The sequence below is a fragment of the Hyaena hyaena genome, unplaced genomic scaffold (genome assembly GCF_003009895.1).
Source record: "Hyaena hyaena isolate Hyena2069 unplaced genomic scaffold, ASM300989v1 scaffold_16, whole genome shotgun sequence".
NCBI lineage: Eukaryota > Metazoa > Chordata > Mammalia > Carnivora > Hyaenidae > Hyaena > Hyaena hyaena.
In genome coordinates, this window is record NW_024080650.1 from 1339789 (window position 1) to 1362784 (window position 22996).

General features: G+C 52.2%; 1 protein-coding gene across 5 annotated transcripts in view; it reads left to right on the forward strand.

Moving 5' to 3' along the window:
- Nucleotides 1-22996, forward strand: part of SMOX (spermine oxidase) — a 68685-nt gene that overhangs the window by 17600 nt on the left and 28089 nt on the right. The window contains exon 2 of one of the 5 annotated variants that reach the window (XM_039224225.1): nt 2480-2563. The exons of 1 other annotated variant lie outside the window; for it this stretch is intronic. The gene's annotated coding sequence lies outside the window, so the exon portion shown is untranslated. Of the gene's footprint in view, nt 1-2479; nt 2564-7497; nt 7801-12399; nt 12556-22996 lie in introns of those variants that run through there. 3 more of the 5 variants (XM_039224223.1, XM_039224208.1, XM_039224231.1) reach the window with 3 other exon arrangements.

Consider the following 22996-nt stretch of genomic DNA (forward strand, 5'->3'; position numbering starts at 1 on the left):
TTTTGAATGTTTTTTATTTTATTTCTAGGAGAGAGAGAGAGAGAGAGAGAGAGACAGCGTGAGCAGGGGAGGGTCAGAGAGAGAGGGAATCACAGACCCTGAGACAGGCTCCAGGCTCTGAGCTGGCTGTCAGCACAGAGCCCGACGCGAGGCTCAACCCCACGAACCGCGAGATCATGACCTAAGCGAAAGTCGGACGCTTAACCCACTAAGCCACCCAGGCGCCCCAACAGTGTTTTTCTTTTTAAGTGGGGCTTAAAATAATAGTGCATCTTACAACTGATGGTGTCTCAGATTAGATGAAATATAGATTAAATGTGCACTATAAAAATCGGCTAGACAATGTATGTTTAATTTACCTATTGTTGTCTCTGGTGGTGAGAGTTAAAAGAAGTTTATAGTTTGAATCCTAATGCTTTATTTCTTGTATTTAAAAATGACAAAGCAGTTGACATAAAAATGTCAACGGTGATAAATTTGAGAAGTAGGGGCATGGTGTTATGTCTTTCTTGGCTGTTTTATTTTACATATTTAAACTTTAGAGAACAAAACATATACTTGAAAAAAAATTGAAGAACACCTCAGAAACCCTATCAGAGGAGCTGGCCAACCTTTGGTTTATTTGTTGGGGGTATTCTTGGGCAATTGGGGGATGGCAGAATGTGAGAGAGGAAAAAGTAGGCAGGCAGACACAAAAAGATAAATATTCCACTTATAAGAGGTACCTACCATAGTCAAATTCAAAGAGACAGAAAGCAGAATAGTGGTTACCAAAGGCTGAGGGTGGTGGTGGGGAATAATCAATAATATTATTTAATGGGTACAGAATTTAAGTTTGTGATGATGGAAACGTTCTGGAAATGAGTAGTGGTGATGGTTACACAACACTGTGAATGTACTTAATGCCGCTGAACTGCATTTACCAAAAATGGTAAATTTTGGGGGCGCCTGGGTGGCTCCGCCACTTAAAAGTCTGACTCTTGATTTCGGCTCAGGTCATGATCCCATGGTCTGCCAGGCTCTGTGTGGACAGCAAGGAGCCTGGCTGGGATTCTCTCTCTCCTCTCTCTGTCCCTCCCTCACGCTCTCTCAAAAATAAATAAACAAACTTAAAAAAAAACCCAGTAAATTTGTTTTACCCCCAAACTGGTCAGGGGAAATCAAAAGTTTTGTTTTGGGCATGTTGTGTTTGACATGATCAAAGGTAGTTTGATAAAATCCAAGGTCAGGAGAGTGATCATGGGCTGTAGATGCAGAATTAGCAGACATCATGTCGAAGCCATGGGGCTGGAGAGAGGGGAGGGGAGGAGAGGCAGTTTCAAGAGCAGAAGGTCTTCCCAGCAGGAGGCAGTGGTCAGTGGTCTGGAATATTTCTGAGAGACTGACTGAGAGACTCCCTGGGTGGGAGCTGTGGGATTCCAGCGATGTGCTAGGAAAGGGAGGTGGAAAAAAGTGTGCCGGGAGTGTGGGAGCAGGGACGGGAACTTTCAATAATTTGAAGAAGTTTTGCTGCGAACATTAGGTGAGGAATGGGGGGGTGGTAGCTAGAAGCAGATGAGGTGGTCTAGGGCGGCTCATCCCCCCCTTTTTAAAAATGTATTTTAAAAATAAATTTTTAGTTTTTATAAAAGAGAGACGTAGAGCATGAGTCGGGGGAGGGGCAGAGTGAGAGGGAGAGAGAGTATCCCAAGCAGGCTCTGCACTGTCATCACGCAGCCCAATGCAGGGTGTGATCTCACCGACCTCATAAACTGTGAGATCATGACCGGAGTGGAAACCAAGAGTCCGAGGCTCAGCCAACTGAGGCACTCAGGTGCCCTGCCCACCCCCACCTTTTTTATTTTTGAAAAGATGAGGGATGCTGGAGAATGTTTGTGTGCTCATGGGAATGGTCCACTCTTCCCAAAAGAGAGGCGGTGAGGAAAGACGTAGGGGTGAAGAGAGAACCGAAGGAGGAGCGACACTGGGTGGTGTGCAGGGTCTTAGGTGGGAGCCTGCACGTCTTCCATTTCTGAGAAGCATGGGAGAGAGGGTGTGCCCCGGGCGCACGGGTCTGAAGATCTGGTGGTGGGAAGGGAATGGCGTTTGCTTCTGCACCAGCTGAGCTGGGCACACGGGGGGGGCTGTTGGAGGTTTGGGGACAGAGGAGAAGGTGGCAACAATCATGACAGAGGTGGGAAAAGGCCACACCCTCCCTCAGGAAGTTCGCTGGGCCGGCAGGCCAGGCGGAGAGCCCTGTGGAGCCCTGTGGTCCTGACAGAAGGGGTGACCAGTGGAGAGGTCAAGGTCAAGTGGCTTTCCCTGGCCGTGAGCACAGGCAGTTGGGGCTCACTCAGTCGTGATTCTCAAAGTGTGCTCCGCGGACCAGCAGCTCATGCCTCACCTGGGAACCTGTTGAAATGCCAATGATGGGGCACCACCCAAATCGACTGAATCAGAAGCGCTAGGGTGGGGCCCAGCCACCTGTGTTTTTCACAAGCTCCGCAGGTGATTCTGGAAGTTTGAGAGGCTCTGAGCTGGAGTGAAGGAACCAAGAGCATTGGCGACGACCCGCAACCTGCAGGTAAGAAGGGCCGCCGTTCCCAGTGCTGTGAGCTCCCTGACTGATCTAAAACCCTGGGAACTGCCCGGCATGGAATGCTGTTTAAAGGAACTCTGAGCTTTCTAACGAACGATTATTTTGCGAGACAAACGACGTTCTTCAAATTTACTTTTTTTTTTTTTTTTTTTTCAAATCTAAATTTGAATATTGAGTTTCCTGCCTGTAGCGGTTTGAAAGGCCCCCGGACTCTCCTTTCTCTCCCCATGTCATGTCTTCTAGGGTTGTCACAAGGGCCTTTTTAGGGCCTGCTCCATCTTTCCACATGGCTCCACTGCAGTTTTCAATTATGTGGGAGAAAAGAACGATGAACTGGCCATTCCCCTCTGTGTGAGGCCTTTTCCTTCCCTGACAAAATAGAGACAAGGATGAATCAGCTTCTCCCAACCTCCAGGATCTCCTAGTGACTCAGAGGATGGTCTGTTTCATGGGTAAGGGCTCCTCCCACGAAGTGGGAAGTCCTAGCCACCCCCTACCTGAGTCACCCGCCCTGGGTGCTCCCCTCAAGACCCGGCAGGGGGTGGGGCAGGCGGAGAAAGGTCAGCAATCAGTGGACCAGGAAGGATGATGGGGGTTGAAAGGCTAAGATGCAGGAGGCAAAATATGTTCCTCATTTGGGGGTGGCCTCGGGAGGACCCACAAAGGGCTCAGTGTCTCTATCTGAAAATGGGAGAGATCATGTATCCTACAAGATGAGACTCAGCAGTGACCCAAGAGGAGAGAAGATGAGCCTCTGGGAATCTATCTGGCTGGAGACACACTTGGGACCTTTTCTGAGCAAAAGAGAGGGAGCCCTGGGGGTGGTTTATCCTTGATGATTTCTAGGACAAGCTGTAGTCTGAACATGGTCTGGAGGAGGAGGCGGGAAGCCTCCCTGGGAGGAGGGTGGGAGGTCAGATGCAGAGAGACTGGCCCAAGGCAGGGGACCTTGGCAAGTAGGGGCACCTGTGGGGCACCTTGGGGGGCACAGAGCAGCTGGTATAAACACAGCAGCTCCCGACCCTTGGCTTTGGTGCTGCCTGTTTTTCTGGGTCTGTCTGACTCTCTCTTTCTGTCAGTGTTTCTTCTCCTTCACTCCGGTGTCCATCTGTTTTTCTCTGTTTGTCTCCTCCCCCTTCTCTCCTACATCACAGAGAATAGTGAAGGCTCCTCTCCCCACGGGGTGTTTTCTTTCCTGTTTAGATGGTGACTGGCATCTCTCTGCTTACGGAGGCTGCAATCAATCCATCCTGTTTACTTATTGCTGACACAGTGCGTTGTGGTCAGTGAGGTTGTCCACAGCCCCCCAGGGTGGGGTGGGGACCAGGATGCTGACACGCACAGGCATACACACTCAGCCATGACCAGGTCAGTCTGCCTTACCAGTGCCAGGAGGTCCTAGTCTGATGCTCTGATGTCTGGGATGCTGTGGGGCAGTCAGCTGGGCCAAGGTCACCTCCTCTGCTGCTGAGGTCCATGGCCCAGCACGCTTGGCACAAACACAGGGCTCAGAAAAGATCTCCCGGCTGAAGCCGAGTGTCCAGCACACAGCTCCTCAGGAGGGGGGAGGACTCAGAAGCAAGAAGGGCACTGCCCAGAAGAAGAGTGTCAGAAAGCAGCTTGCTCAGCGTGCCCATTTCTACACGAGGGAGAGAGGAGCAGAGAAGGCGAAGGGCTTGTGGAGTGGATCTCTCTTTACCACAACTCCTTGGCACTGCCCCTCCTGATTGGGCCCTTCCCTCCTAATTCATGTGACTCGAGACACACATTTTACTTTGTTTTTCTTGATTTCCCCAAATCCTATGCAGTGGCATTGTTCGGGACTGGGCTGGAGATCAACAAGCTTTCCTGGGGTTAGTGGTATGAGTGGGGAAAGGGGCAGGAGTCCCCACACCTGACCTGTGGGGAGACAGGTGGTGTTGTGATGGGCATTTAAACAGAGGTATGGCAGAACCAAGGCCAGGAACATGATGCTCTCTGTCTTCCAGGTGTTTACCCAGGACCTGACTCCTGCTAAACTTTGAGCACAGGGCTCAAGCCCACACAGACTGTCAAACAAAAAAACCAAAGGACAAACAAATCCACAGTAGCTAAGAGTCTAGGCGGATGCCCCTTGATGCTTCAAGAGGATTCTCAGAATTCCTGAGGGCATCTGGAGCTCACCGGGGTCTGCCTCATGGCCTGACTGTATATCTACTGTCATGATGAAGAGCCCCTGGCCTTGGGGGCACCCAATTCCGCCTCTCAATCTATTTGTCCGAGATTTGGGTTGAACTGAGTGTCCTATATTTTTATTTGCTGAATCTGGCAACCCTTCTGAGTCCTCCAAAGGTTGGCCCCTACCCTCAACCCCACCCAGAGGCCATCAGTGGCAAACCCGGCATTATTTGGAAGTCTGGGGTTTCACCTCAAAAATTCACATAAAATTTAAGCTCAATTCCATGTTCCTATCCTTGTTTTGATATAAAACAGCTATTAAATTATCCTAGTTAGAAAGCAAACATTTCCCATGTATTTTCCCTTGGTGTGGATTAGTTAAAACCTTCCTCATCATGTTAGCCGGCTTTCCAGTGGATGGAATGAAGACCTGGGGGTGTTTGCACTGTGCAGTAGGGAACGAGGAAAAGCAGGGCAGGAAAGTGAGATTTTCAAAGGTCACATTTGTTCAATTTAAAGGACTCCATTTTTGTGTTCCTATGTTACCTTTTTATATGTTTTATTTTTATTATTTTTATTTTTTTAAACGTTTATTTATTGGTGAGAGACAGAGAAACACAGAGCACGAACAGGGGAGAAGCAGAGAGAGAGGGAGACACAGAATCTGAAACAGGCTCCAGGCTCTGAGCTGTCGGCACAGAGCCTGATGTGGGGCTTGAATCCACAAACCGTGAGATCGTGACCTGAGCTGAAGTCAGGTGCTTAACTGACTGAGCCATCCAGGCGCCCCAACATATGTGTTTAATTGTCTCCTCCTCCTCTTCTTCTTCTTCTTCTCCTCCTCCTCCTCCTCCTCCTTTCTTCTATTTTGTGAGAGAGAGAGAGTATGTGCAAGCGTCTTAAGCAGTTTCCACGCCCAGTGTGGAGCCAGACACGACTTGGGGATTGATCTCACGACTGTGAGATCATGACCTGAGCTGAAATCAAGAGTTGGAGCTCAATCAGCTGAACCACCCAGGCACCTGTAATTGTCTCTTCTTTCACAACATGGGAATCACTTTACTTAAAAACATTAAATTCTCTTACCTGGCAAAAGGGTGGGCAAACGGAGAGCCAGACACTCCAGAAAAGTGGAGAGGAGGCAAGATGGCACATACCCCCTGAAAACAATGAAGGGGGCTTTTAGAACAGTGGCTACACACTGGGATAGCTGGGGTGCCCAGGGGCTCCGCAGGCCCCCTGCATCAGAGCCTTTCATGATGGGAGGCAGGCATCAGTGCTTTTAAAAGCTTCCCAGGTTATTCCAGTGTGCAGCTGAGACTGATATCATTGCTTTGGGGCTTTGCTACTCAAAATCTGGCCTGAAGACCTGTGGCATTCAACTGGGAGCTTGAATCTCAGGCCCCGTCCCAGACCTGCTGAATCAGAACTTGTGTTTTCACAGGTGCTTTGATGCAGTCTGAGGAGACCTGCTTTAGCAAACTTGTTGGGAGCCTCATCTTGAGGGGGGGTCTCAGCAGCAGCTGGCTTCCTTCAGTGGGGACCTGAAGGCCAAGGGTGCTAATCTCTCCACCAGAGCCTGCCTCACTGTATCCCACTTCTGGGTGTGCAAAGCAGGCTTACCCGCAATGATGGAACTTGCATTCTTTGCCTGGGTTTGTTAGTGTCTTTCCATTGATACATCATTGTTCCATTGGGACAACCATACAGCACCCAAAGATGTTGGCTGAAGATTAGGTACTCCTGTCCTGGTGGAGAAACCTAAGGACACCAGTCAGGATATGGGGAGAGGACAGGCAGAAGTATACAGTGTGCTTGACTTCAGATGCAATTTTCATTTGCTGTATGGCTACGCAGGTCTGGTTTTAAGCCACGTAGTCTCTTGTTTTCTAACTTTTTCTTCAGTCACATGGACTTGACATACTTATGAAAAGCCTGGCCAGTGAAGTTGCTCTTTGTCTTTATCTGTTGGCTATTGCAACAATAGTGCTGTGTAACAACCTCACACAACAATTAGTATTCATTTCTCATGTGTTTGCTGGCTGGGTTGGCTGTGCTGCGATCATGCCTCTATAGGTTGGCTGCATGTTAGCTGATCTAGGCTTAGATCAGATAGGGGCTTCAAGATACGGTCTGAGGTAGTTTGGCTCTTCCTGCAGCCTCAGGCTGAAGGGCAGTAGCTATCCAGGGGAATGTTTCTAATAGAGGTGGAGAAAGCACAAGAAGAAAGTGGAAACATGCAGGAATCCTTAAATCTGAGGCTCAAAACAGACTCACTACCATTTCTATTCCATTTCTTCTTCCTCCCCTCCTCTTCCTCCTCCTTCGTCTTTCTTCTTTTTAATGTTTATAGAGAGACCGAGCATGAGCATGAGCAAGGGAGGAACAGAGAGACTCAGAGACACAGAATCCGAAGCAGGCTCCAGGCTCTGAGCTGCAGCACAGAGCCTGATGTGGGGCTCAAACTCATGAACTGTGAGATCATGACCTGAGCCGAAGTCGGGTGCTTAACTGACTGAGCCATGCAGGCGCCCCTCTATTCCATTTCGTTGGCTAAAGAAAGCCACACATTCAAGCCTAACATCAGTAGGTGGGAAGATACACCCCGCCTGCCTCAACTGTGGCAAGAATACGGATGCAAAATACTACAGAAGTGAAGAATTGTGGCCAGTGGGTCTACTCACTATATCCTCCTTGGGAATGAATGATCCTTCTTTGGGGATGCATGCCCCGTCCCTTCTAGAACTTTTAAAAACTTCCTCATAGCAGAGACTGCTGGCTGTTCACCAAAAGTCACTTTTCTACCCTTCCTGGATTCACAGCTAGCACATATTTCCCAGCCTCCCTTGTAGTTAGGTGTGGCCACATGACTGGTTTTGGTCAATGGTATGTGAGTAGAAGTAATGTTAGTTTTCAAGCCAAGGTTTTCTTCTTCTGCTGGCTTTGTGCCAATGAATACAAGACCTTGATGGTTGTTGGAGGCAAATGCTGGAATGAGCCTAGATCCCTGAATCACAAGGTGGAGGGAAGCCATTTTGAAATAGGAAAACTTCTTTGTTGTGGAGGTAAGATATGAATTTCTGTTATGTTTGAACCAGTGTATTCTTGGGTCTCTTTATGACAGAAGCCAGCATGTCTTTTAACTAGTACTTTTCCTAAAGTCCTTCTCTGTTACTCTGACCTCTCCCTGGGGTGGTGGGTGTGGAAGTGCTTTGTAAACCATACGATGCTCCACACATGTGAAGTCTGACTGTGATCAGCGTTTTACTAATGTTTCACCACAAAACGGAGTCTAAATCAATTGTATGAATGTGGCAGAGACTGATGCTAATAACTACTGACATCTGGAGGAGGCCTGATGGCTTGGACATTGATTTTTATATCCCTTATCCTTTTCTTAAATATATTTTTTAATGTTTTATTTATTTCTGAGAGAGAGTGAGTGAGAGAGAGAGAGAGAGAGACAGCGTGAGCAGGGGAGGGTCAGAGGGAGAGAGAGACAGAATCTGAAACAGGCTCCAGGCTCTGAGCTGGCAGTCATCACAGAGCCTGACGCGGGGCTCAAACCCACGAACCATGAGATCATGACCTGAGACGAAGTTGGATGATTAACCAACTGAGCCACTCAGGCGCCCCTCCCTTATTCTTTTTAATCCTCACCACAACCCTGAGCCACAGGTTCCTATCATCACCCGCATTTTAAGGACGACAAAAGGGACCTTTTGCCGAACTCGCTCAAGGCCTCACAGGTGCCTAAGCTTAACCTCCTTCTCTCTGTTGTTCTGGGAGGAAGCAATGGGGAACCTTCTTAGCTCTAATCCACTTTGCACCAATCAGGCTCCAAAGGCTCCCTTGGATTGTGGTGGGGGTGGATATAGAGAAATAGATTGTACCCTAAGTAGCTGGTGGTGGTGGTGGTGGGATTTGTAAGGAACATTTAAAATTCCAGGCCCTGGGGTGCCTGGGTGGCTCAGCTGGTTAAGCGGTTAAGTGTCTGACTCTTGATTTCAGCTCAGGTCATGATCTCACATTCGTGGGATTGAGTCCTGTGTTGGGCTCCACACTGGGCATAGAGCCTGCTTAAGATTCTCTTTCTCTCTCCCTCTGCCTCTCCCTAGCTTACTCTCTTTAAGAAATAAAATAAAAAATATATTTTTTAACATTTTATTTATTTTTGAGAGAGAGACAGAGATTGCGAGTGGGAGAAGGGCAGAGAGAGAGGGAGACACAGAATCAGAAGGAGGCTCCAGGCTCTGAGCTGTTGGCATAGAGGCTGATGCGGGGCTCGAATCCATGAGCTGTGAGATCATGACCTGAGCTGAAGTCGGACGATTAACCGACTGGGCCACCCAGGTGCCCTAAAACAAAACAAAACAAAACAAAACAAAACAAAGTAAAATAAAATAAAATAAATAAAATAAAATAAAATAAAATAAAATACGAAACTGTGTACCCTAGGAATCCATTCTTGAAGGTAAGAGAGAGGTATTCCTTGGGGCTTCTGCTTTGTAATGGATTATCTGTAAAATGGCTACCAAGGATTGCTTGTACTCCTGTGTGCTCATTTTCTATGGGTTGAGTTATGTCTCCCCCATACATATATTGGCTCAGAATACGACCTTATTTGGAGATACTGTCTTTACAGAGATAATCAAGTAAAAGTGAAATTATTAAAATGGGCCCTAATCCACTGGGGATTATAAGGAGGGGAATTTGGACACAGAACAGGGGCATGCACACAGGGGGAACTTGTGAGGAGATGAAGATGAGGACAGAGATTGGGGTGATGGATCTGAAGCCACTGAACACCAAAGATTGCCAGCAAAGCACCAGACGCTGGGAGAGAGCACTGGAACAGATTCTCCGTAGCAGAAGGAAGCGAACCTGAAGACACCTTGATCCTGGACTCCCTCCCTCCAAAATCTGTGAGACAATGCATTTCTGTTGATTAAGCTGTCTACTCTGTGGGACTCTCCTGCAGCAGCCTCCAAACCAATACCACACTGCACTCTTCCCACAGAGAGGCGAGTCCACTTACCCTCCCCTTGAATCCGGGCTGGCTCGGTGACTTTCTCAGGCCAATAAGTTGTGGTAGAAATAATGAAATGGCACTTTCGGGTCTATGTCTCAAGATACCTGGAAGCTTCCGTTTCCCCCCAGAGAGAAGCCCGGCTGCTGTGCTGTAAGGAAGTCCAGGCTATTCTGCAGGAGAGGTCCCATGGAGAGAGAAGCCATTTGGATTGTTCCAGACCCAGTCAAGCTTCCAGCTGCTGTCCCTAATCAACCGCTCACACAGCAGAAGAGCTGTCTAGCTGAGCCCAGTCAACCCAAAGAGTTGTGAGAAGTTCGAAATCATTGTGTTGAGCCACTGAGTTTCAAGGGTGGTTTGTTATGCAGCAAGAGACAACTGAAATGTCCTCAAGCAGTATTCTGGCACTTCTGCCATAGTCGTCCCTACAGCCAGATATCTCCCAGTGCCGTCCTTGCTACCATCTCCTGACGGGATTCTGGGTGACGCCCGTCTCCTCACATTGCTCACTTCCACATAAAATCTTCAGGGGTGAGTCTGGTTGCAGGGCTTGGGTGATGCCAGCACTCTAGCTGCAGAGGAGACTAGGAAAGAGCATTTTTGGGGTGCAGGGTTCATGTGCATAGAAAGTTCCCCAAACAAAAAGGATGCTCAAAAGGTACTGACCACCCCTGAAACATGATGAAGTCTCTCAACAATGGCCAAGTGTGTGTGTGTGTGTGTGTGTGTGTGTGTGTGTGAATTATCTGTGTGCCTGGCACACAGCTCTGGGTCCATTCACCTTCTAATTGTAAACAGTGTCCTGACATCACCCTTCTTCACTCCGCATCCCTGTGGTTAGGATGGGACCGACTCCAGGGCTGGGCATGTGATTCAGGCCCAATGATATGTGACCCAGCAGAGCCAAGTTGGTGAAACTTGGCTTTTTGCTGGGACAGCTGAAAGCAGTGAGGGCTTGAGCTGTGAGGATGGTTGTTACAGTAGCTGCTGGCAGCCATCTTGCTGCAGCAAGGAGCACAGTAGAGAAATAAGGACAGGAAGACTAAATCTTGATATTTTGTAAACCTCTTGGTATGCAGATCTGTCAGACCATTGGCGTCTTCTGTTATGTGAGCATATATGTGTCGTATTTGCTTACACCAGGACATTCTGAGTAGTTTTCTGTTATTTGTAATCTGTCAAGTCCATATTAGCATTTTAATTTAGTCCAATGACTCTTTGGAGTAGGTATTTATTGGTCCCATTTTACAGACGAGAAACCTGAAGCACAGGGAGGCCACATGGAGGCAGAATTCACACCCAGGAGATCTAATTCTGAGAGTCTACTCAGAAACATTCTACTTCCTTGGTGACAGGGAAGGATTCGCCAAGGAAGGTGACATTGAACTCCAAGGGGGGCACAGGGGTTTGGGGCAGAAAGGTTTTCTAGGTGAAGGGACTAGCTTGGGCAAGGACAAAGACTTTTCTGCTGAGAAGAAACTTCACCTTAAACGCACTATGTCCTTGCCCTGTAACCAGTACGCTCAGTGGGTCCCTCCTGTAGGGGTGCATCAAACACCTTTCTGTAGGGTCACCTCTGCTCTCCTGGCCCCCCCTCATGCGGACCTATGCTCTGCACTGGGGCTGGCTGGCCCCTGTTGGGTGGAGGTCAGGTGCGGCACCCTCCTCACTCTGAAAGACAGTTCAGGGCAGGGGCCTGCCTTCCACCCAAGGCTTCCACCCCTTGGACTGGGTCTCTGTCAGCTCCAGGAAGCCCTGGAGATGTTCACAGAAGGAAATGATCAGACACCACGTGTCCTTGCCCCAAACGAGCACAAATGAAAACTCTGAGGGACCAGAGCAGGGCTTGCAGAATCTCAAACGGGGATTAAACAAGTAATTTCCAAATAACTATGATTTTTTTAAAAAAGAGAATAAAAAGTGACCCTCACACCTATTTGCTTCGGTTTTTTTATTAAATCGAAGATGAGGCAGTGGGTACCGGCGAAAGCTATTTTCTTACAGAGGCCACTTCCACTTAGTGGGCTGCGCAGTGACTGGCGGTGGCGGTGTTGAGTGCGCCCTGCCCCAACCCCCTACTGTCTAGGGTTGAAGACTGAGGTGCGGAGGTCTCAGAGGCGGGGCAGAGGGTGGTAGCAGTGGCGGTGGCAGTGGAGGCACTGGTGTTGGGGAGAAAATGAGGTCGGCGGCGGCCCCTGGGGACAAGCCCTCTGACCCCGAGATCCAGTGAAGGGTCTGCGGGAGTGAAGGTAGCTCCGGAGGAGAGAGGGGCGCCCCTTCCCTCCAACTCTGCGGGTAAACTGAGGCCCGCGCCCTGGCTCTGCTGGTCGCCTGGCAAGCAGCCTTGACCCGAGTTACGCCCAGCACAGGGCCGGCAGGGCGGGGCTGGCTACTCTCCTTTTGGGGATGCGTGGGTACGTTTGGCGCCCAGCTAGAGACGGAGGGTTGGGCGGGGGGCTTCGGGGGCGGCCCCTGCCTCTGCTCCCGGGGGCCCTCGGCTCCGGCGGCCCCCGCCTCCCCGCTCCCGGGGGGCCGGGCCCGGGGAGGAGCTCCGCGCGTCCCCGCCCCGAGGCGGAGCTGGGGGCCGGGCCCAGGCGGACCTGGCGGGGTGGGCCGGGGACGCGAGGCGGAGCGGGGCCCCACACAGGCCGCGGCGGCTGGCTCGGGCCCCTACGGTCCCGGCGGCGGCTGGAGGAGGAAGCCAGGCGGCTGGAAGAGGAGGGGAGGCGGAGGAGGCCGAGGCTGGAGCGCCGCTCGCCACAGACTCACTTCCCCCGCTCAGCAGGGAAAGGTACCGCGCGTCCGCTCCCCAGGCCCCCTGCACCCCCCCCCCACGCCCCCCCGGTCCCGAGCCCCCGGCCCTCGCTCACGCCGGCAGGGGCTGCGGCCGCCGCGGGAAGGTGAGGGGCTCCGAACGGCCGAGAGGGCTCCGGCGGTCCGGGGCTCCGGCGGCCAGCGCGGCGCTCGCGCGGGAGGGCTGGGGTGCGCGGCGGTGCCGGAGGCTCGCGGACTGCGGTGGGCGCCGCGCCCCCTCGCTCGCGCCCGGGGAAGCGGTGGCCCGGCCGGGTGCGGTGATCCCGGCGCAGGGGCTGCGCCGGCCAGGCCAGCGCGCGGGGGCGGAGGGCAGGCCGGACCCCCCCGGCCGTGTGCAGCAGGGGAGAGCCCCGGGCGCCCGCCGGGCGCGCTCGGTGGGCGCAGACAAAGCCTGGCGCGGGCGCCCCGCGGCGACTCGGTCGGTCCAGGGGGTGGGCGCTGGGGACAGATGTGAAGGAGCCGGGGCTACGACCGGGACTCGGGGAGAGGCTGGGCCGCCCTCCCTCCGGCTGTCGGGGTGGTCTCGGGGGCGGGGGGCGGGCAGGGCGGGGAGCAGCTCTCTCCAGAGGGCCAAATAGGGAGCCAGGCTGGGAAAGGGGTAGGGTGTGTTGAGGGCTCATTTTGGGAGAGGAGCTGGGCGAAGCCACTGCCTTGGGGGTCCGGGGCTGGGCTTCTGGGAGGGCAGGTGAAGGGCCGGTGGACCCCCACAGAGCTAGCGCTAGGAAGAGGCACAGCTCGGACGCGATAAGTGCAGGCTGGCACGAATGGGAAGATGTGCCCACAGGTTGTTTGCAGAACCTGCTGGTGGCGACACATTCCAGTCTGTGCCAGTCCTTGGGGGGCAACTTGGTGTTTGGAGCAAGCAGCAAAAAAACGGCAGGTGCCCCAGGGATCGTTAGAGTGGGCACGGATGGAGGGTTGAGTAGGCATGCATCGGAAGGTGTGTGCAGTGAAGGCCCCACGTTTGCCCCCTCCCTTGTTTTGGGGGGGGGGGAAGAGTCCCAGTTGCCGCCACAGGCCCATGCCTCCACTCGGCTCCAAGGTGGTCTGCTCTCTGTCCCATCCTCTCCATTACTTCCCCTCTTTCCAGTGTTAGAAGTGGCTTCCTTTTCCCCAGATTCACAACAGGATAAGAACATGCCTTAACACCCTCCTCCCCTCATTTATAGCTGCTGCTGCTTGCTTGCTTGCTTGCTTGCTTGCTTGCTTTCTGCCTTCATCTTCATTCTCCTTCAGCTACAGATCTACTTCTTTTATTTTATTTTTTTAAACGTTTTTAAAGTTATTTCTGAGAGAGAGACAGTGTGAGAAGGGGAGGGTCAAAGAGAGAGAATTTGAAACAGGCTCCAGGCTCTGAGCTAGTTGTCAGCACAGAGCCCGACGCGGGGCTCGAACCCACGAACCATGAGATCATGACCTGAGCTGAAGTCGGACGCTCAGGACGCCCAACTGACTGAGCCACCCAGGCGCCCCTACAGATCTACTTCTTTACTTCTTTTCACAGCAGAATTTCTTCAAGGAGCTGTCTGCACTGGCTCCTCTGGAGCACATCCCTCTGGCCCTTCAGCCCACCTGGCCCGCCTTCCTCCGACCACTTCACCGCCAACTACCCCAGTCACGGTCTCCAGTGATTTCCACGCCCCCACAAGCAGGTCTTCCTTGACCTCCCCCCCTTAAGTCTTGTTGATCTCTCCTTCTAGAATGAGTATCCTCTCTTGACTTCTGGTTTTCTTCCTCCCTCGCTGGCTAGCCCTTCCTTAGTTGTCTTTGGGGACAACTCTTTCCCTCAGCTCTAAAGGTTGGGGGATCCCAGGGCTTTGTCCTCAGCCCCTCCTCTCTCCTGACTCCCCATGATTTACCTATCTTCCCAGCCCTCATTCTTTCTTCTGATTTTTAAAAGCAAGCATTAATTTATAAACACACTGATCTGAAATGTACATCGTTTTTCTTCTCATGATTTTAAGTAGCGGATTTTGTCACCAGACTCACCAGTTCTCTAGCTAGTCACCTAGCTGATGAGTTAGGGTATCCTGGATGTCTCATAGGTGTGAAAACTTCATATGGATGACCCAGAACCCTGACTGCACTCCCCAAATGTGACCTTCCACGGCCTTCCCATCTCTCTAAACAGCCCATAACCCATAAGCCCACCTTGAAGGTGGGTACCTTTAAGGACAAGGCCAGATGGCACCAGCTCCTCCCTTTGCCTCCCTCCTCACATCCAGTGCAACGAGTCCTTTTGGCTCTTTCTGCAGACTCTACCTCAGGCCTGTTCTTCATGCTCTGACCTCACTGCTACGGCTCTAGGCTATTGCCCCAGGCCAAGCCACCTTTTGTGTCTTGCCCAGATGCTATAGTAGCTGCTACCTGCTTTCCCCAAATTCCCACTTGCCCACCTCGAATACATTTTTAACAGAACAGCACGAATGATTTATAAAACTAGTGACTGCGTTATCATATTTCTCTAAAACCCTCGATAGCTCCCTATTGCCGTTGGAATAAAATTTAAAAGCTTTCCTATCCAACCCTCCATGATCTGGCCACTGCTGACCTCCTCCAGCCTTATCTTAACCATTGTCCTCTTTGCATTCTTCCCAAGAGCCACATCTGAATCACTTCTGTCCCTTGAACACCCTAAGCTTTTGCCTTCCCCGGGCCTTTGTGTAGTTTCCTCTGCCTGGAATGTTCGTCCAGGGTTTTCTACAGGGCTGGCTCTGCTCCTTCTTATTTTCAGGTCTCAACTTAAATATGCCTTCCCAGTCTTGGTAGAGCCCCCTCCCCACTCCCCTGTAATTTGTCATAGCACCTGGTTTCCTTTCTTCATTATATTTATCACAGTCCATACTATTTGTTGCAATTATCTGTTTACTTTGTCTGGCTTCTCAAGGGCTGGACCTTGACTGAATGGCCCGCTGCTGTATCTAGAGCATCCAGCAGAGCCCCTGGCTGACTCTCAGGAAATCTTGAGCCAGGTAGGAAGGTCAGGGCTGGGTTAGGCAGAGAGACATGGGTATTGCGGTCAGTGCAGGAGCCCCCTTTAAACCTCAAGTGACCCCAAGGATTTGTATTTTCTTTCCACAAAAGCAGTTGTAGAAACTGCTGTAAAAATTGGAGAGGGCCAGTGGGGTGCAAAGAAGGGAAATGGGGAAGGGACTAGCGGCTTACAAGCAGGCCTGTCTGCCTAGAGAAGGTTGGGTAAGTCTGGGGATGTGGGGTTGGTGTAGGTTGTGGTGGGTTGGGCATAAATGATTTTCTTTGCTCTCTTTGGTGGAAATCCAGGCTGGGTCCACAGAGGCCTGTGTGTGTGTGTGTGTGTGTGTGTGTGTTCTCTAACTCAGGAGATGGGAACGATCTGGGCAGCCAGAGAATTTATTTCAGCCCTGTCCCTTGGGTGCCTGCTGGGTGCCCAGCCCTGGAGGGCAGGGAGTCGGAAGAAGAAACTGGAGCTGAGCGTCCTTCTATAGACCCTTGTCTCTCCACCCACAGCCCTCTTCTTTGCACAAAGGAGCCAGCTGAGAATTAAATTGTGTGGCTGGTGATCTCAGAATGGAGAGCTAAGAGCTAGGGGACCTCAGATGTGGGAGGGCCCTGGATAGAGTGCCTGGGGATAGGCCAAGGGACACGGTGACGGGAACAATGGAATAGGCGCTGTGGGTTCAGATCAAAGGTCAGGCTGACTTGTGTAGGGAAGATCTTGAGCTGGAATAGGTGGGAGCAAGGAGAATATCCTGGGTGGGAAAAATCAAGCAGAGGCCAAGAGGCTGGGCCAGGACCCTGGTACACTCACTGGGTGCCACACATTGGCCTAAAGACTTTGCCAATATTAACTCCTTTATTCCTCTTAACAGCTCTATGAGGTAGGTCTTATTCCCATTTTACAGATGGGAAGACCGAGGCACAGTCATATAACTCGGTAGTGACAGAGTGAAGAGTTGAACCCGGGTAGCCTGGCTGCAGAGTCTGTGTCCTAAACCACTCCACCGTGCCACTTCTCCCACGCCGCTCAGATCCACGCCAGCTGAAGGCTTCTTAACAAACAAGTGCTTTTGCCCAGCTCCCAGGGTGCCTGGCCTTGGAGGCTGGGGAGGGAGGAAAGAAGCCATACCTTCTAAGGTAGAAGGAGTCCTCACTCAGAGTGGGCAGCTGAGGTCCTCTGCTTCATGCCTCATTTTTTTTTTTCTTCTAGAAGGGGCTCCAGGCCCGGGCCAAGCAGTTGGGTGTCATGTATGTTGTGATTTTGGGGTGCTAGAGAGGCCAAGCACTAATGGTGCAGAAAGAGCTCCCTGGTTGGGATGCCATTAGAATGTCACCCCTCTGGGTTTAGCATGGCGCTTTCCCCTCTTCATCTGCCTCTGGAGAGCTCAGGAGGTCAGGAGGGGGGCTCTGCAGATAAACTGCCTGTTTTGGATTGCTTTAGGCCATTGTGAGGCCGAGCTTCGGACTTGGCCTTGGGGAGTGTGGGGAGAGGCTTGAGTAGGGCTGGTTGAATGTGGGAGCAGAACTGGCGGAACAGAGAAATGGGACCCGGATAGAGCTTAATCCATATCAGTGTTGGTCCAGTCCTTGCCTTTTGTCTGTCTGTAAAATGGGACTGGAGAGACTTTTTCTTTGCTCCCCAGAGGTCGCCGAAGCGGGCAACTCCTGAGGTTGGATGCCTGAGTGGCTTCTTGCAGACCAAGCGTAAAGGAGTGAGGACTTCCCGTGAGGTGCTAGCCCCCAGGAACTGGGCCAGGAAGCAGGGAGGCGGGCAGCGGGTGTGGCACCCCTGTCCTTCGAGGCTTTCCTGTTTGGTCAGGAGGACAGCTCTGGGCAGGTCACTTGGCTTCCCCGGGGCTTGGCTGGCCGGCCAAACAGGGGTTGTTGACCATGTAGGGATGGAGTCTCTTTGCTCCAAATTCCGAGCCCCACAGTTTAAGGAATCTGCTCATCTATCTCAGCAGGTCCTTCCAGTCCCCCAGGAAGAGAGGGAGGCAGAGTTGGTGGCATGCTTTTCATTTTGGGAAACTGAGGTACAGAGGAAGCACATTGCTGCTAGAAGCGCAGGCCCATGGATCTCGGGAGTGCCCCTTCTCTGGCAGGGAGACTGGTCCAAGCTGAGTCCTTGTCCACGGAGTTGAGGCGAAGACTATAGCAGAGCCTGAGGTCAGGCTGGAGCTGAGGGTGGACTTCCCAGCTGGGTGCTGGACCTTGTTACCTGTGGTCAGCACCTGTCCCCCAGCCTGGTGCTCCGAGCCACTAGGAGCACAAGACAAGATCCCTACTCTGCAGGAGATGAGTGAGCCGTGTCAGATGTGATGTAAGGAGGCACTGTTCAGACCAGCTTCCTGGAGGAGGTGGTGCTTTTAGAGGGTCCCCAAGTCCTGGGCAGTGTTAGCCAACAGAGGAGGGGATGACGACATTCCCAAGGTGGAGGGGGAGCCCAAGCTTGGAGTACTGGGTTGAGGCCAGGTCAGGGAAGGCCTTAACTGCCAAGCTGCTGAGTCTAGGCCTGATTCACTAGGCCCTGGGGAGCCATTGAAGGTTATAGGCCTCGGGTGCAATGACTTGATTAGACCAGTGGCCTATAAAAGTGCTTCTCAAACTCTAACATGCACATAGATCACATGGGCATCTTGTTAAAATGTAGGCTTTAATTCAGTAGGTCTGGGCCAGGGCCTGAGACTTTGCATTTCCCACATGCTCCTGGGGGGGTGCAAAGCTGCTGGTCCATGGGCCGTCTCTGTGTAGTGAGGGTTGAGACTGGGGACTCGGGGGCCCAGGCAGGTAAGGTACCGGGACAGGTGCAGGGCAGGCGGGACCTAGAACAGGTAAAGGGGACCATGCTGGCTCCTGGGGACTGTGTCGTGGGAGGTGAGGGGAGTATGTAGAGGGGGTGGGGTGTAGGGGCCACTCTGCTGGGAGGTGGGGCTGGGTGAAGGGCCTCTGGGAGTCTGGGTCTCAGACTGGTGACAGAGGTCTGAGACCTTTGATTTTCAGCGTGGCTGACTGTGTGGAACTAACAAGACCACGAGAGGGTGTCTTAGACGACTGGGCCAAGACAGGATGACACACAGCTGGGACACAGGGCATCTTATCTTTGCCCACAGCTGAGCCCAGCCCTGCGGGTAGCCAATCTGGGGTGAGCACTCTTCCTTCAGCCGGGGCGGGGCCGAGAAGATTGGGGAGACAGCTGACTCCAGCCCAAACATGCCCTCTTTTCCTAAACATGCCCAGAGTCACCCCAGCCACTAAGCTGTCACCCCCAGTGTGTGCCGCACCCCTTACTTCTGGCCTGCGTGAGTCCTTGCTGCTGCCACTGATGGTTACGTGAGCCACTGTGGGAGTCTCATCCCACTTGGGCCACCTCCCCGCGTACTTGGAAGTGGGGAGGCCTGGATGCTTCCCTCTGCGCTGCCCCGGACTGGGCCACCACAGGCAAGTGTCTGCTGCCCTCTGAGGCCCTAGTTTTCTGTAAACTGAAGGACTTGGTCCCCTCCCTGGGGAGCAGGGGGGAGGGTGACAGGGTTTGCTGGGTGGGGACTGCATCTTCTCAGAGTGGCAGCTTAACAGTTTTTTTTTTTTTAATGTTTTTTTATTTATTTTTAGGAGAGAGAGAGAGACAGCGTGAGCAGGGGAGGGTCAGAGAGAGAGGGAGTCACAGACTGAAACAGGCTCCAGGCTCTGAGCTGGCAGTCAGCACAGAGCCTGACGCGGGGCTCGAACCCACGAACTGCGAGATCATGACCTAAGCGAAAGTCGGACGCTTAACCGACTAAGCCACCCAGGCGCCCCATCAGAGTGGCAGCTTAATGCGTTTTAATTTTGGTTTAATATTAAAACTCCATGGTAATGATGGAGTAGATTAAGTAATTTGCCCAGAAGAGCTGTACAGCCTGCTTTGGGGATTTCCCAAGGTCCCTGGCTCTCTGGGCCCTACATAGCCTGGTGGGGTTGGTGGGGAGGTGGTTGGTATATGAGGGCCCCAGTCAGATGAGGTCCCTCCAGATGCTGGCAGGAGTAGGCAGTCCCCTCACCCAGAGGAAGGTGGCAAGGAGAGACACTGAGGGCAGTGCCAAGAGGGGCTCTCAGTCTGAGTTTCCCAAATGCCCCATCGATGTCCTAAAAGGATACCCCCCTGTGATCCCTGCCCGTGTGCCCTCTGCTGTGCCAGCCTATTCTGGAAAGGTGGCAGGGGGCAGCATTTCACAAAGACTGCTCTGTGAAACCTCAAGGGTTTGGGGACAGATAAGGGGAGAAGCTGTCAAATTCACTCCATCAGCCTATGGGAGATTCAGATACATAAGAGAATTAAAGGTTCTGACAAGTCCTGCAGAAAAGAAACCTTTTAGTGTTTTCTAAACTGATTTGACCATGACATTTTTTGGGGGAGAATGCATCCTAATAATATGTTCCACTGACTAGGAAAACACCTGGTGGGAAGGGCTCATGTGGAAAGATGCTGCTCCACAAGAGACCACAAACATGGGTGATAGGTAGGCCCAGAAGTGCCAGAGAGTGAAAGAAGGGTGGATGGGTAGCTTCCCGGAGGAAGTGGGCTCAGTGGGATGGGGACTGTTTGGACAGTGAGTGGCAGAAAAGGGCACTGCAGAGGCAGGATCGGTCTGAAGGGGACGTGGGCCCAGAGTCAGTCCTGCTTCACTTCACTGGGTGGTTGAGGAAGGGGCTGGGGGGACCTGTGTGGTGCCTAGGACCCAACCGTAGTCAGGCCGGGGTCTGTGTGATTCTGGGAGGGCCACTCCCCCCCACCCCTCCCCTGCCATCTCCTTGCTCTACAAGGTCTCCCAGCCTTTCACCGCAGAGAGGGAGGTTGTGATCTCTGGGCAAGAAGTCTAACTGCTCTGTGCCTCAGTTTCCTCTTTTGGACCATGGAGATGATATTACCTCCCTCGTAGGACCGTTGTGACACTCAGATACTGGCTGTCTGCTCTTTATGTGATTGACATGGCTGTAGGCAGTGTCCTCAGGGAAGGGGACCATTGCCAGGGACACGAAAAGGCACAAAGGCCATCAGGGAGCCTGGTGAGGTGTAGGGTGGGGTCCTGATTAGACCAGAGGAGGAATCTGTAGAGGGGAAGAAAGAGTGAGGGCGAGGTAGCGCAGACCGGAGAGGCTGGCGGGGGGGGGGGGGCGGGGGGCTTGACAGAATGAGATTTCACAGGCCCTTGTCTGCCTGTGGGAGTCAGAAGATCCAGCAGGTGCATGTGGGATACAGCGGCGCTGAGGGCAGGGGAAGGTGTCATGGACCTGCCACCGGGGGCCGTCAGAGTCTTTGAGCAGGGCACTGGTTGGATCAGAACAGTGTTTTAGTGCGAAATATGGCGTGGGTGCGCAGGGAAGGGGGGTGGCGGTGCAGGACCCGCTTCAGAGGCACACATTGTGTTTCCTCACAGAATAGCTGTGTCCCTTCGGGCCTCAAAGCACAGGGAGGGGTGAGGTTGCTTATGTGACCCTTGTAGACCTGTGACCCTTTGACCTTTATCCTCAGATTCTCAGATTCTGAGAGCTCTGAGTCACTTTCCCAAAAGGTTAAGAATCTCACCACGTCGCCTTCCTAGAAGGGATGTTGCAAGTGCAGAAGGGGGAAGGGGAGGGTCCCCCGTGCCCTTCCTCTTCCTCTCCCCTGTCCGGTGGCTGGTGGGGACTGTCACTGAGGCTACCCTGCTCTGCCCCTTGCCACACCTCATTTCCTCTGAGGTGTGAGGACTCTTTGTTTGAGAGCTCAGGTGAAGGAGATGGGGTGTGGCCACTCACACACACAGTGACCCAGGAGAAGTCGCTGGGCGCACAGGCTGTGATGAAGTGCTCAGGGGGCGCCGGCAGAGGGTGCTGGGTGCACTTTCTTGCCTGGCCCAGCTCCAGGCTCTTGTCCTTCTTTGCCTCGTCTGTTTTTTCCTCAATCAGGAGGGCACCAGGGCTTTTCTTGCTCCTTCTGTGTCAGAGGCTGAGGTACAGAAGATGAAGAAAGGCGTTCACATTCAGCCAGAGCAGAGTGGACTGGCTGGAGGGGTGGGGGCCGGGGGGAGGGGAGGACCCCATCCCCCTCAGACCAGATTCCTTTATCCCCTAGTTGCTTCTTGAGGGAGAATGTTAAGCAAGGTGTGATTTAAGGCTGGGAGAAGAAGTGCTTGGAAATGATTTGTAATTTATTCGAAAACAGAAGAAAGAACTAGCCACTCTCTGCCAACTTTGTGCCAGGCCCTGGCAGACCCATAGTTCCTGTCCCCTCCACATGGCCGCCCAGGCATGAGCTATTGCCCCATTTCACAGACGGACATACTGGCCGTGCCAGCGAATGGTGTGGCTGGGTCTCAAAGCCAAGGTTCCAGGACATCTGGTGTGATGCCCTTTCTTTACCTCACAGCCCCCACAGAGCCTGTCCCCCAGACCTTCCCCCATGCCTCTCTACCCACTACCCGTTCTCCTCCACGCCAGCCCAGCCCTCCAAACTCCGGACCCCAGGGAGGAGGGGCTGATGGGTCCTTTTGAACTGGCCCAAAACGACGAGACCTCAGGTCATCTAGATTTTAAGGTGACTTGTGGGGCACCTGGGTGGCTCAGCTGGTTAGGTGGCCGACTCTTGATTTCAACTCGGGTCATGATCTTACGGTTTGTGAGATCGAGGCCTGAGTCTGGCTCTGTGCTGACAGTGTGGACCCTGCTTGGGATTCTCTCTCTTCCTCTCTCTCTACCCCTCCCTCCACCCCAAATAAATAAACTTAAAAAAGAAAAAAAAAGACTCAAGCAGGAGACACTTAAGATTACCAATGGGCAAACATCCTTGGGAAAGATTTTTAAACGAGGCCTTTAAATGTGAAATACACAGATGCCTTTTGATCCTTTTTACTTTAGAAAATTTAAAAAAATCATATGCAATTAATGCAAACTTTTGAGGTAATCTGAAAGTTATCTCAAGAAAAGATAATGAAATGAACTCATTTCTTGGTTTTAAAAAGCAAAGCCTGAGCATTAACGTCTTACTAAGTGATTTTTGGAGCACATTATGTTAGATGGCAGGTTATGGAAACTCTCTGGACCTCAGTTTCCTCCTCTGTGGAATGGAGATATTGGTGTGAGGATTAACCGATATAGTCCACATGAAATGCTCAGCACTGTGTTCTGTACTTCACATATGCTCAGCAAAAAGCAGCGATAATGATGACAGAATTATAAGAACAGACACTTCTTGATTTCAAAAGCTGGTGAGTTATTAAGTCTGTCTTTGAACTCAACAAAGGGACTTGAAGAATATGTTTATTGTCCAAGCTCAGCGTCTTAACTCCGTAGGTGTTTTATGGATTAAATCATGGGCTCAGGGCCCACGTGAGCATTTTGAAATGAACACCACTGGCTTTTGAGACCTGGTTCCAGCTCTTGCTGGGGCGGGGGTGAGGGTGGGGGTCCTGCTTCAGGGTTGAACT